Source organism: Prionailurus viverrinus, chromosome B4 (assembly GCF_022837055.1).
Source record: "Prionailurus viverrinus isolate Anna chromosome B4, UM_Priviv_1.0, whole genome shotgun sequence".
Classification (NCBI taxonomy): domain Eukaryota; kingdom Metazoa; phylum Chordata; class Mammalia; order Carnivora; family Felidae; genus Prionailurus; species Prionailurus viverrinus.
The window spans coordinates 33710359-33725038 of record NC_062567.1 but is presented as its reverse complement, the minus strand read 5'-3'; the positions used below and the strand labels follow the sequence as shown (position 1 = coordinate 33725038).

The following is a 14680-nucleotide window of genomic DNA, read 5'->3' as shown; positions in this document are numbered from 1 at the left end:
TTAATCCAGTACATCCAAAATATCATTTTCAATATGTTGAAACATCATATTTGAAAAACTATTAATGAGCAATTTTACATTATTTTTTCATACTAAGTTTTTGAAATCAATTGTATAGTTTTATAGCATATCTTAATTCATATGCTAAGTTTTTAATTAGAAATACTTAATCTGGGGCACCTGGGTGGTTCAGTCGGTTAAGTGCCTGACTATGGCTTAGGTCAGCATCTCATGGTTTGTGAGTTTGAGCCTGGCGTCAGCCTCTCTGCTGTCAGCATAGAGCCTGCTTCAGATCCTGTCCCTCTCTCTCTCTGCCCCTCCCCCACTCATCCTCCCTCTCTCCCTCTCTCTCTCTTCCTCTCTCAAAATAAATAAAAACTTGAATACTTAATCTGCATTTAGATTTCATAAAATTTACAGTTGAAAAGTGGGTACACATATCCAACTTTTCCCAAATATGCTTAAAAGTTTTCTAGTAACTGAATTATCAGCATTTAAATTTAACTTTTTTTTTTATTTAAAAAAAATTTTTTTTTAACGTTTATTTATTTTTGAGACAGAGAGAGACAGAGCATGAACGGGGGAGGGGCAGAGAGAGAGGGAGACACAGAACCGGAAGCAGGCTCCAGGCTCTGAGCCATCAGCCCAGAGTCCAACGCGGGGCTCGAACTCACAGTCGCTGAGATCGTGACCTGAGCTGAAGTCGGACGCTCAACCGACTGAGCCACTCAGGCGCCCCAACATTTTTTTTTAATTGGACATGGACCCCACTGTGGGGTTTGAACTCAGGACCCCTGAGATTAAGACCTGAGCTAGGATCAAGAGTCAGATGCTCAACTGACTGAGCCACCTAGGTACCCCTTAAATTTAACTTTTAATTACAGTGACATAAAGTGAAAAGTTCAGTTCCTCAGTTTCACTAGCCACATTTTAAGTGCTCAGTAAGTACATGTGGTTAGTGACTACCATATTGAGGAGTGCGGCTCTGGAATAACCAAGTGCATTCACTTGATGGTTGGAAATTCAGGTCTAGTAGCTCAGGAAAGAGGTATAGACATAGCTAGATGGCAGAGACTCTGAGGAAGAAGGAGATAAAAAATAAGTTTATGATTTGGACAAACTAACATTAACTTTTTCTGTGCTTCATTATAAAAATCTATAAATGCATCTGGTATGAGTAAAATAGTAAGATGAGTATGCAGCATATTGTAGTGGTTAGGAGTCTGACTTTAGAATCAGATGTGTGATCACGGGCAACTTACTGAGCCTTCCTAAGTCTTATTTTCCTCATGTAGAAATGGGACAATAAAATCTTTCCCCTGAAAGCTTTGCTGGAAAAGTTAAAGGAAGAATTTGTGATGAGTATTTACCACATGTAATACCATGTGTCATTTTTAACTTGCCATTTCTTTCTTGTGGAGTGTACCATCAATTTAATAATTTATTAAAATTATACATGTTGATATAAGCTGAATCCTAATTTCAGAAACTTTAAATTGTGAAAGAATATATATCTTAAAATACAATAGAGATACTTATTGTTCATACTGATGAGTACTCTTTATGATCCACATGCTATGTTGAATGCTTTACATGATGTGAAAAGTTTTTATTTTTTTAATGTTTATTTTTAAGAGAGAGAGAGTGAGCGAGCATGAATGGGGGAGGGACAGAGAGAGAGGGAGACATAGAATCCAAAGTAGGCTCCAGGCCCTGAGCTGTCAGAACAGAGCCTGATGCAGGGCTTGAGCCCATGGACTGCAAGTTCATGACCTGAGGTGAAGTCAGACACCTAGGTGCCTCAGTGATCTGAAAAGCTTTTAAAAATGCAGTGTAGCATATTTCTGTTGTAAAGTTTCACATAAGCAGATTTTGTAATAGAAAATCTGTTTTAATTCTGGAACTTTGAAATGTATTATGGTCTAAGTTTTTGTTTTAGTTACTCCAGGAACTGTTGAATTCTGCTTGTGTCTCTTTGGATACTCTTAAGTTTATGATTTTGTAGTACTCTAGGCTAAATCTATAGAATTTAAGGGTCTGTAATTCTTCATTTGTGTATATACATGTAAAGAATTATGATTAGGGGCGCCTGGGTGGCTCACTTGGTTAAGCGTCCGACTTCGGCTCTGGTCATGATCTCGCGGCTTGTGGGTTCGAGCCCTGCGTCGGGCTCTGTGCTGACAGCTAGGAGCCTGGAGCCTGCTTCTGATTCTGTCTCCCTCTCTCTCTGCTCCTCCCCTGTTCATGCTGTATCTCTCCCTCTCTCTCTCTCAAAAATAAACATTAATACAAATTTTTTTTAAAGAATTATGATTAAATACCCTTGGTAGAGTTTATTCAGAGAAGTGTGGTAACAGGAGCAGAATGGACTCTCCCAGGTCAAAGAGAAAGGAATTATGTTTTTAATAGCTCCACAAATTCTTTTTTTCAACTTTTTTCCTTAAGTCCCATCTTGCCCATTACATCTGTCAGTGTGCCATTTTTCAGGTGTACTGAGAAGACAAGAAACGTTTTTTTAAAATGTTTTATTTTTGAGAGAGAGAGCACGTGCACACGTGTACACACACACACACACACACACACACACACACACGCATGAGTGTGGGAGGGGCAGAGAGAGAGGGGGACAGAAGATCCGAAGCGGGCTCCCCGCTGCCAGCAAGCCCAGTGTGGGGCTTGAACTCACAAACTGTGAGATCATGATCCAAGCCGAATTTGGACACTTACTGATAAGAAACATTTTTATAATGCTTACCCCATGTGTGTTGTATACCTGGTATGTGCTAGGAAGTCTTGCTGTCTTTTTCACTGTAGTTCCTGTATACTCAGGTCCGAAATAATATTGGACATTTTGCATCTATATTAGGAAACAAAGTACTTTGAATACACATGCTTCTATTATTTTAGGGAAAAAATCAAATATTGGGTGCCTACAATTTTTCACTTTAATTTTTAACATTTACAAAATGTTTCAGACATGCAAAAAGATAGAATTGTGTAATTAATACCTGTGTACCCACCACCTAGCTTAAGAAATAAAATAGTGTAGAGTTAAAAGGTCCTTGTGTAGGCCGCCTGGTTGGCTTAGTCAGTTAGGCGTCTGACTTCAGATCAGGTCATGATCTTATGGTTCATGAGTTTGAATTCTTCATTGGGTGAGGTCGAGCCCTGCTTCAAGTGAGCCCTGCTTCTCTCTCTCTCTCTCTCTCTCTCTCTCTGCCCCTTGTAGGATTCTCTTTCTCTCTGTGCCCTTCACTCACTTGTGCCCTCTCTCTCTCTCTCTCTCAAAAAAACAAGGCTCCTTGTGTAGCTTTCACTGATTATAAATGTCTTGACCAACAATGGTGTGGATATTTAATTTTCTCCACTCATACAGGTCTAAATACAAGATTTTTTTGGGTCAGAATTCATAAATTCTCAGATTTTAGAAAGGGGATATGATGCATATACTTACTATATGTTGTCTAATTTTCCAAGTAAGATTGAGGGAGCATCTTCCAGTTCCTTCATCAAACACAGAGGTGTTTTTGCATCTGTTCAGGTGTGGTTTTGCCACCAAATTGGTTATAAAATTTTGTGATTTTCAGAGATTTTTGGAATTCAGGTTTGTGAATAAGGACTTATGAACATGTGCATCTATTTGTTCACTGTATTTATTATTTAATCAGTCTTGTAGGATTTGTTCATCTTTCTGTTGAACTGATCATAGCGTAGTATGAGATGTATAAAGTGAAAGGTAATAAGGTTACAATTCAAACAATTTAATATTTTAGGATTTTAAGATATCAGAATATCAGTAAGGGCTGAAGTGGTTTGGAAAGGCTATACAACCTAGAACTGGACTCTTTTGACTAAGTGGCACAGATTGTGATATAAGTAGAGAACAACTATGATTAATAACCTTGTATATGCTTGTAAGTATCTGTTTGATAAGGTGTTTGTCATGGTGAGAACTTTGATAGACCTTACAATTAACTTGATTAACTGATTGATAAGAATTATTAAAAACCACAGTTACCTTGACTATAACTGAGTTAATCACCTTCTCACCCTTCTACAAGGAATAATGAAATGGCAGCTGTGATAAGTGTTAAGTGTTATCGCTGCTGCCAGCAGAGGTGCTTTTGGCTAGGGATGTCATTAAAAACAGTGCTACTATAGCCACATAGTTCTGTAATTTTTGTTCTCTAGGAGAATCAGATTAAGGTTATACAACCTGATGCATGGTGTTTAACACAGTTGATAAGCTATACATGTACTGAGGCTGGAAGCAGAGACATTTGTGCTTTCTTTAACTGATAGGTGGTGGTGGTGGTGGTGGTGATGATGATGATGATGATGATGATGATGATGATGATGATTTTGAGAGAGTGTGCACATGAGTGGGGAGGGGCCGTGGGGGAGAGCAGTGTCTTAGGCTCCCTGCCCAGCACAGAGCCAGACTTGGGCTCGATCTAACGACCATGAGATCATGACCCGAGCCGAAATCAAGAGTTCTTAAAATCAAGGTTCTTAACAGACTGAGCCACCCAGGCGCCACTATTATTATTATTATTATTACTTTTAACCTACTTTATCAGCCAGGGACCTAACCCATTAATTAGTGTATAATAGTGCTGAATGGTTGAGGTCCTAATTTACATCTTTATAGTGAGGAGTGTGTGTGTGTGTGTGTGTGTGTGTGTGTGTGTGTATAAAAGTAATGCATGCTCACTGTTAGACAATTAAAAAGAAAAGTATATGTGCAAGGGAAAAAGTGGTTCCATCTGACCTTTCAGAAATAGTGTCTAACTATCTTCATCATTTCTGTGTGTATACAAACATACATATGTGTAACCTTTTGTATACTGATGGGATTGCATTATACAGTTCTTCTGTAACTTCCTTTCTCTACTCCCTCAAAACATATCATAGATGTCTTTATAGAGGTCAGATACAGAGATTTAAGAACTTTTTTTAATAGCAGTATTTTATAGATTTGAGATATCAATATTTAACTTCTTGGTAGAAACTTGTTTTCTCTCTTTTTGCTGGTACAAATCATACAATAATGAACATCATTGCACATATATCCTTAAACCAGTGAAATTTTAAAAAGATGCTTATTTTGAGAGAGAGAAAAAGCAAGTGCACGCGTGAGTGGAGGAAGGGCAGAGAGAGACAGAGAGAGAGAATCCCAAGCAGGCTCTGTACTGTCAGCACAGAGCCCGATGTGGTGCTCTATCTCAGGACCTGGGAGATCATGACCTGAGCCAAAATCAAGAGTTGGACTCTTAACCAACAGCCATCCAGGCACCCCAAACCTGTGAAAATTTTTTTTATTTTTATTTTTTTAATGTTTATTTATTTATTTTTGACAGAGAGGCAGAGAATGAACAGGGGAGAGGCAGAGAGAGAGGGAGACACAGGATCCGAAGCAGGCTCCAGGCTCTGAGTTGTCAGCACAGAGCCTGATGCGGGGCTTGAACTCAACAAACCGTGAGATCATGACCTGAGCCAAAGCTGGAAGCTCAACCGACTGAGCCTCCCAGGTGCCCCTAAACCTGTGAAATTTTTAAAGTGGGACTTCTAGGTCAGAGGGTGTGCACACTTAAAATTTATTGATAGATTCTGCCAAATTGTACTTGATTGGGATTTAAAAAAATAACCATTTTTTAAAAATGTTTCTTTATTTTTGAGAGAGAGAGACAGAGTGCAAGCAGGGGAGGGTCAGAGAGAGAGGGAGACACAGAATCTGAAGCAGGCTCCAGGCATGACCTGAGCTGAAGTCAGACGCTTACTGACTGAGCCACCCAGGCGCCCCTAAAAAGGTTTTTTTAATGTTTTTATTTATTTTTGAGAGAAAGAGAAAGAATGAGTGGGGGAGGGTCAGAAAGAGGGAGACACAGAATCTGAAGAGGGCTCAGGCTCTGAGCTGTCAGCATAGAGCCCGACCCGGGGCTTGAACCCATGAACTGCGAGGTCATGACCTGAGCTGAAGTTGGATGCTTAACCAACTGAGCCACCCAAGTGCCCCAAACTTGAATGGGATTTTACAATTTTGATCTGTTAATCTTTTCATGGAGTGCTTAAGACAGCAGCATATATCTTGCCCCTAGTAAATTTGTATAACCCTTTAACAAAATGAGCAGGATCTTAAAGATGTTTAAATACAGTGTTTAAAATATTCAATTCATTTTCTGATAATAAATGCTAATTAGTGATGAGTATAACCCATCACAGTAGGTTGGACTAGTAATTTTGAGATTTAGTCATAGTTTCATATATAATGCTTTAAATAGCTAATGGGTGATATATTTTCTAGTTCACCTTACAAATAACTCATAGCAAGTCTATGGCAGCCTATCCAGTTGTAATTAATTTGAAGTAGGTTGCTATGTTGCTATTGAAGGATTTTATGCTTTTGTTAGACTTATGAATATTTGGTGTTCCTTTGGAGATTCAGGTTGTAGAGAGCTATTATTATCTTTCTAATCTGTGAGGAAAGAGTTGAGACTACCATTTGTAAGTTGTATGTTATGCTCGTAGCTATTTGTGGGATGAATGAGAATTAAAGGCTGACATACAATCATTGTGTGTGGAAGCCTTTTTATTTTTAGGCCTGTGGTATACTCCAGGATTCTGAGAGGGTGTATATGGGTGTCTGTGGGGTGGGGCCCAGCTGGGGTGTGTTTTCTCTCAGGATGTATATAGATACTGGTACCAGTGCTCTTCTTATAGGGAAAAATGATTCTGAGACTTTCTGGTATTCTTCTCTTTATGGTTTTCCTAACTTAGTTCACAGGCTTTGTGTGGTGAGTATTTATAACGCACAGGTCTGAACTGAGTTTTGTTGTTGTTTTAAGACCTTGCAGAGATTTGGTAGTGAATATGGGAAGTAGGATTTAGCATGTTAAGAAAAACCCTAGATCACAAAGAATTGACCTCCACAAGCTATGTCTCTTTCACCTTCCATGTTTTTCTGTTTTGTCTCAGCAGCAGTTTGGTTCCTTTTGGAGGCTTTGAAGTGCATTATTTTCAGCATTACTGCCCCCCCCCCCCTTTTTTTTTAATGTTTTCTTAATGCGAGCTGGGAAGGGGCAGAGAGAAAGGGGGACAGAAGATATGAAGTGGGCTCTGCACTGACAGCAGTGAGCCCGATGTTGGGCTCGAACTCATGAACTGTGAGATCATCACCTGAACCGAAGTTGGACACTCAACTGACTGAGCCACCCAGGCATCCCCATCATTACTACTTTACTTGTGGCCATCTGTATATTCTGGTTAAGAGATAGAAAAAAACACTTTTCCTAGGAGGAGTTAAAATTGAAAATTTCCTGAAGGAACTTTACTAAAAGAACTTAGGGAGGAAAACTCCAAATCTCACCTGCCCCCATATAGAAAAATATGAGAAATGGTTTGTTAAAAGCAGTCCATGTTTATTGTAAAAATTATAAATTTACAGACAGGATGCTACTTTCTTATTCTAACTTAATCTTTAGTTGATAGTTGTTGGACTGGTTAGAGCTTATGTAGTATATAGATTCATTTCCTTCCACCTCAACTCTGTCTCAAGTTGATGCTGGTGAATGGATATTATACAGAGATGTAGAATGGCTTTCATATTCTTGATGGCCTGACCTTCCCACTTCTTTTCTCCCCAACTTTATCCATCTGTCTATAAACATACAGTGACTGAATGCATGCTGTGATGTGCTAATGGGTAAGAGGTGTGTGTGTGTGTGTGTGTGTGTGTGTGTGTGTGTGTGTACTAAAATACTATTTTCATAGAGTATATGGTATAGTAAGAAATACAGACAAAACACATAAAGTATATTCATAAATTGTAGTACATTCTAGGAAGGGAACAGGCAGAATTACATGTTCTCTGCAGTTCCTATTACTACTTGGTTCTGCAGTGAGTAATGTTTACATTATCATCATATTTTAAACTATTTATTGGTTTTCTGTTTTTAGAATTGATTTGTAGACCAAAGAAGACAATTGTAGATCAGAAAATAAATGTTATACACCTATATGATGTAAAAGTAATGATTAGGGTGATGCATGTGAGGTACTTGGGTGTACTGGAAACCTAGGTTCCTCATCTTACCTTGAGATAGGTGATGGGAGGTTAAGAGTTTAAATTTGGTGGAGGAAAAAAAACAAACAAAGCATATTACTTAAAATTATAAAGGTAACCATTAGAATAATTAAAAATAAACTGTAACCCAATAAAAATTGGGAAAAAGGTGGTTAGGAGCAAAATTCCTTGTCTTTTATGGGGAGAGACTCAAGAAAATGCTTAAAGTTTAGATAAATCAACAAATAAATGCTTATTCATTCATCTAATATATTTATCACCTATCTTTTATATGCTATGCCCCATTCTAAGTGCATAGGTACAACAGTGAATAGAAAAGGGAAAATTTACTGGCCTCATATAGCTTTCATCCTAAATATATCTTTTAAAAAAAATTTTTTTTTAAACGTTTATTTATTTTTGAGACAGAGAGAGACAGAGCATGAACGGGGGAGGGTCAGAGAGAGGGAGACACAGAATCTGAAACAGGCTCCAGGCTCTGAGCTGTCAGCACAGCCCGACGTGGGGCTCGAACTCACGGACCACGAGATCATGACCTGAGCCGAAGTCAGCCGCTTAACCGACTGAGCCACCCAGGCGCCCCTATCTTTTTTTTTTTTTTTAAGTTCATTTTGAGAGAGAGGGAGGGTTTGAGAGAGAGGGAGAGAGCGAGAGAGAGAGAGGGAGAGAGAGAATCCCAAGCAGGCTCTGCGGTATTAGCACAGAGCCTGACGTGGGGCTTGATCCCAAGAACTGTGAGATCATGATCTGAGCCAAAATCAGGAGTAGGACACTTAACCGATTGTGCCACCCAGGTGTCCCGTGGAACTTTCTTTCAGTCTAGTGAAGGAGACTGATAGTATCAAAATGGTGAGGTGAAACAAATTGCATAATATGTGGTAATAAAAGCTATGTAGAAAAGGCTAAATAATTTAGAATTATGGAGATAGCCACTAGACTTAAAAGCAGAATGGTTAAGAGTGGTTATCTGTAATGAGAAGGATTGAGGAGGAGAGACTTTAACTTTTATTGTTTGAACTTTTATTTCTACGTGCATGTGCTGTTTAATAGTAATATTTAATGTTATAGCTATAAATATATAGTACCAAATTGGACACCAAATATATTTGACTGCAAATATGCTTATAATTTTTTGGAGATTATTCTTTCTTTCTTTTTTAAATGTTTATTTCTGAGGGAGAGAGAGAGAGCACATGCACGCATGAGCAGGGGAGAGGCAGAGAGAGAGGGAGACAGGATCTAAAGGATCTGCACTAACAGCGCAGAGCTGGATGTGGGACTTGAACTCATGAACCATGAGATCATGACCCAAGCTGAAGTCAGATCCTTCACCAATTGAGCCACCCAGGCACCCCTGAAGATTATTATTTAAAAGGAAAGTCATAACATCAAGATCACAAGATAACACTTCATACCAGTTAGGACAGCTGTAGTAAAAAGGATAGACAGTAACAAGTGTTGTTGAAGATGTGGAAATATTAGAACTCTTATACTTTGCGACTGACAATGTAAAATGTTGCATGGGCACCTGGCTGGCTCAGTTGGAAGAGCAGGGACTCTTGATCTCGGGGTCACGAGTTTGAGCCCCAGGTTGCGGGCAGAGGTTACTTAAATAAATAAACTTAAAAAAAATGTCAAATGTTGCAGATGCCTTGGAAAACAGTTTGGCATTTCCTTCAGATGTTACAGGGAGTTTTCATATTGCTCAAATAATTTTACTCTGTGGTATATACTTAAGAGAATTGCAAACATATGTCCACACAAATATGTACATGAATGTATCATGGTAGAATTATTTATAATAGCAGAAACCCAAATGTCTATCAAGTGATGAATGGATGAGCAAATGTAGAATTTCCATTTAATAAAATACTATGCAGCCATAATATGGAATGAAATGCTGATACATGCTACAACATGAATGAACCTTGAACACATTATCCTAATGAAAAGAAATAAGACACACAAGGCCTCATATTATTATGATTCCATGTATATGAAATATCCACAGTAGGCAAACATATGGAGACAGAAAGTATATTGGTTGCAAGGGCCTGGGAATGGGAAATGGGGAGTTACTGCTTATGGGTTTGTGGGATTTCTTTCTGCAGTGGTGAAAATATTCTGCAGTTAATGGTATAGTTGTACAGCCTTGTGACTATACTAAAAATCACTGAATTGTACACTTTAAAATTGTGAATTTTATAATATCAAATTAACATCAATTAAAAGATGTTGAAATAAAAATAGAAAGGCATACAAAGAAAAGTATGTTGTTTCTCAGTGGAGCGTGGAAGGAGAAAAACAAGGGTATTAGAATAAGGGGCTTTTATCAAATAAATGACCATCTGGCCTTTTTAGTATGTCTCCCACTTTCAATTTGATAATGTCTATCAGTGAACTGTTGTTGATGATAATGTATCATAGCCCTTAAATATGTTGGGCTGGGAAAATAAAATTAAGGAGCATCAGCAGCTTGGAAAGAGGCAAGACTGTATAGGCAATAGGCTGTTTAGAAGACTGTTGTAGTAGTACTGGCCAGACAGGATGAGGTTGTAGCTGTAGGGAAATGAAATATATTAGAAAGATAAAAATTGATGGTACACAGTGATTGATTAATTAATGAGAGTTGAATGGAGGAGGGAAAAAGGAGTCAAAATGAATTCTGTCAAAGTAGGGAACATAGGAGGAGAAGCGCTTATCTTAGGGAAGATGTATGTGTAGTTAGAGGTGTTGAGTTGCCTATGGAAAATCTTGGCAGACATATATAGTAAGTAGTTGGTCATACAAGTTTGCAGGCCAAGGGAGAAGCAAGAGTTGGGAATATTGATTGAGAAAACCTAAACTAAAGTAAGCACCTACCTAAAATAGGTGATAGTTGAAGCAAGTTGAGACAGTGGTTGTGGATAAGATTGCCCAGGGAAAGTAAAATAGCAAGAGACAACAATATGATTAGGGATAGAGCTGTATGCTGTATAACAGTGTTTTAAAGATAGAGGAAGAGGAGCCAATAAAATGTATGAAAGAGGGATTATCTTGGAGAAATAGTAAAACCAGAAGAGTAGTATCAGAGAGACCCAGGTAAGAGTTTCAAGATAGAAGTGGTCAGTAGTGTCAAATGCAGTGAAAGTAAAGAGAATCCGTTGGTTTTGGCTATAAGGAAACCATTCTGGCTTTATCCTAGAAGTGGTAGTGAGAGTTTATAGTACCTAGGGCCTCATGCCAATGTATTTCTGTTGGATATCTTTATACCACCCATTCCTGAAAAAGTTTTATTTTTTTGTCCTGATTATAAAAATAGTATGTGCTTGAGAAAAATCTATAATTTAGTGAGAAAGTGAGATCACCACCAGAAATCTTACTACCCAGGGTTGTACATCCTGCTGAAACCTCCCCCCCCAAAAAAAAAAATTTGGTGGTGTCTGTGTTTATAACTTTTTCTTTTTTCTCCTTGGTTTGACAATAGGATCACAAACATTTTTCTGTATCATTAAGTATAGAGCTACATCATCATTTATAATGAGGTGGTATATTAGTTTTCTAGGTCTTCTATAACAAATTACCATAAACTTAGTGATGTAAAAAACCAGAAATTTATTCTCTCACAGTCTTGGAGGGTAGAAGTCCAAAGTCAGTATAGGCAGGCCTTGCTCCCTGTGAAGGCTGGAGAGAGAATCCCTGGTTGCTTTCTTCCTGGCTTCTGGTGGCTCCTGACAGTCCTTGGCATTCTGTGGCTTGTAGCTGTGTGACCCTAGTCTCTGCCTCCATCTTTACATGTGTGTCTTTCCTGTGTGTCTCTCTATGACTGAATCTCTTTTTCTTTTCTCATAGAATCACATCATTCATTGGATTTAGGGCATACCGTAATCCAGTATGAACTCATCTTAACTTGATTATATCTGCAAAGACCCTATTTCAAATAAGGTCACACCCTGAGGTTCCTAATTGACATGAATTTTGGGGTGACACTATTCAACTTGTTGCAGATAGTAATTCATTTTATAGTTTTACCTTAACTTATATAGCCAATGCCCCATTGTTGGATATTTAGATTGTAACTTTTCACTATTGTGAACATAATGGGGACAGAAAATAATATATGCAATAGAACCCAGGTGATCCAGCTGGGCACCTTTTGGCTCTCCCTTGCCCCATCTTAAACAGTGGATGGACATGTGTGGCAGTCCTGGCCTGAGATGAATATGATGATCAAGGGCTGAGGCCCCTTTGGGAATGAAACTTGATGTTGCTATCAGATAAGTCACTAAGAACTGTAAACAGGGAGAAATTAGTACAGGAGGGAGAAGATGAGTACGATTTGTGTTTTTGAGAGATTGATAGCAGCAGTAGTTTGTTCTAGTAACCTTCCTCTTCTGTGATTCCCCTCAAAAACAGAGGCTTATGAAAATCATGGAGAAGCTGCTTCCTTTTCCTGTGTGGACAAATAATTTTGCAGTGCAAGGGGTGGACTGTACTGTTCAGATCTCCTGTTGTGGGTAGCATAACTGCCTCACTGTCTCCACTGTATTGCCTTTGTATTTTTGTCAAAAATGAGTTGTCCATATATGTGTGGTTCTATGTTACTTTTTAAATTATGAAAGTAATTCATATTCCTGTTACAACCTCAATCAGTGTAGAAAAGAATAATGTAAAAACCCATGTCTCCTCATGGCTTCTTGTATTTTTCTTCTAAATTAAAGAACGTATCTTGTATATCTTGTATCTCTTATTTCATACAGACTTACCTTTTTTTTAAAAAAATTTTTGAGAGAGAGCACGAATGAGGTGGGGGTGTGCAGAGAGAGAAAGGGAGACACAAAATCTGAAACAGGCTCTAGGCTCTGAGCTGTCAGCACAGAGCTCAATGTGAGGCTCGAACCCACGAGCCATGTGATCATGACCTGAGTTGGGGTTGGATGCTTAACTGACTGAGCCACCCAGGCACCCCACCTTATTCTTTTTAATAGCTGCACAGTATTACTATAATTTTAGACTATTACCAGAGTCTTGTTATTTCAAAGAATTCTGCAGTTTTTTCTTACTCAGTTTTCCCACTTGTGTGAAAATATGTGTAAGATGAATTCCTAGAAATTTGATGACTAACATTTATTGAAAACTTACCAAGAACTACATAGATATTTTATACTTACTCACTCATTGATTTGGTCCTTATAGCTAATTTTTGAGGAAGATACTACATCCATTTTATTGATGAGGATACTGAGGGTCTAAAAGATGTATTTATTTGTTGAACCTTACACATTTAAATAGCGGAGTGAAACCAACCCAAGCCTTTCCTACTAGTTACTGCATGACTAAGCCTCAGGAGCACGGTAAGAATTCACAAGAAGCTTGTTGGGATGAAATGTGTATAAGGTCTGTGTATTGAATTTTGTTACTGCATATTTTTATACTTATTCCCCAGAAAAGATTTCAGGTCTCATTTTTGTTTTTCCTGGTTGGGCATAGTATTACTGATATGCCTTAATACAAAGGGCAACAGTGTTAAGGAGGATAATATAAAAATTATGTCCATGTATTCTGAACACTATTGCTTGATGATTTGGAATTCTGTTTTTAATTTTTGCCATTGCACTTCATTTGGGGAATTAAAAAAACTGACTTAAAAAATGACACTTATTGTTTTAAAAATAAACCTAATAATTTTAATTTTTTATATGATTCCCATCATTTTTTTATTAAAAAAATTTTTTTAATGTTTTTATTTATTTTTGAGACAGAGAGAGACAGAGCATGAGCAGGGGAGGGGCAGAGAGAGGGGGAGACACAGAATCTGAAGCAGGCTCCAGGCTCTGAGCTGTCAGCACAGAGCCCGACGCGGGGCTCAAACCCATGAACTGTGAGATCGTGACCTGAGCTGAAGCCAGATGCTTAACTGACTGAGCCACCCAGGCGCCCCGCCATCATTTTTTTGAAGTTTATTTATTTATTTTGAGAGAGAGAGAGAATCCCAAGCAGGCTCCACGTTGTCACTGCAGAGCCAGATGTAGGGCTCGAACCCATGAACTGTGAGATTGTGATTTGAGCTGAAACGAAGAGTCAGATGCTTAAATGACAGAGCAACCCAGGTGCCCCAAAAGTAAACCTAATGATTTTAAATGTTGATTGTCTTGTGCATGTGTATATATGTGTATTTTCTTTTTAATTGAGAGAGAAAGAGGGTACACATGCACACATGTGCACAGAGAAGGGGTGGTGGGGGGAGAGAGAGAGGGACAGAGAGAGGGACAGAGAAAGAGAGAAAATCTTAAGTAGGCTCCCCACACTCAGCCCTATGCAGGGGTTGGTCTCACCACCATGAGATTATGACCTGGGCCAAAGTTGGACACTTAACCAACTGAGCCACCCAGGGGTCCCAAGAAGAACAGTTTTCTTAAAAAATTGAAATCTTTAAAAAAATTTTTTAAGTTTATTTTGAGAGACCGTGTGTGCATGCAAGGCAAGTGCACACACTCACAAGAGTCGGAGAGGGGCAGAGAGAGGGAGAGAGAAAGAATCCTAAGCAGGCTTCTCAGTGTCAGTGTGTAGCCTGACATGGACCTTGAACTCATGCATTGTGAGATCATGATCTGAACT

The 14680-nt window shown here is 38.6% G+C and overlaps 1 protein-coding gene across 6 annotated transcripts in view; it reads left to right on the top strand.

Annotated features, from left to right (window-relative positions):
- The window catches only part of ERC1 (ELKS/RAB6-interacting/CAST family member 1), a 532268-nt gene that overhangs the window by 16560 nt on the left and 501028 nt on the right, over positions 1-14680 (top strand). Inside the window, exons 1-2 of one of the 6 annotated variants that reach the window (XM_047866438.1) lie at positions 13449-13459; positions 14524-14530. The exons of the other annotated variants lie outside the window; for them this stretch is intronic. The gene's annotated coding sequence lies outside the window, so the exon portion shown is untranslated. Of the gene's footprint in view, positions 1-13448; positions 13460-14523; positions 14531-14680 lie in introns of those variants that run through there. 6 annotated transcript variants of the gene reach the window in all.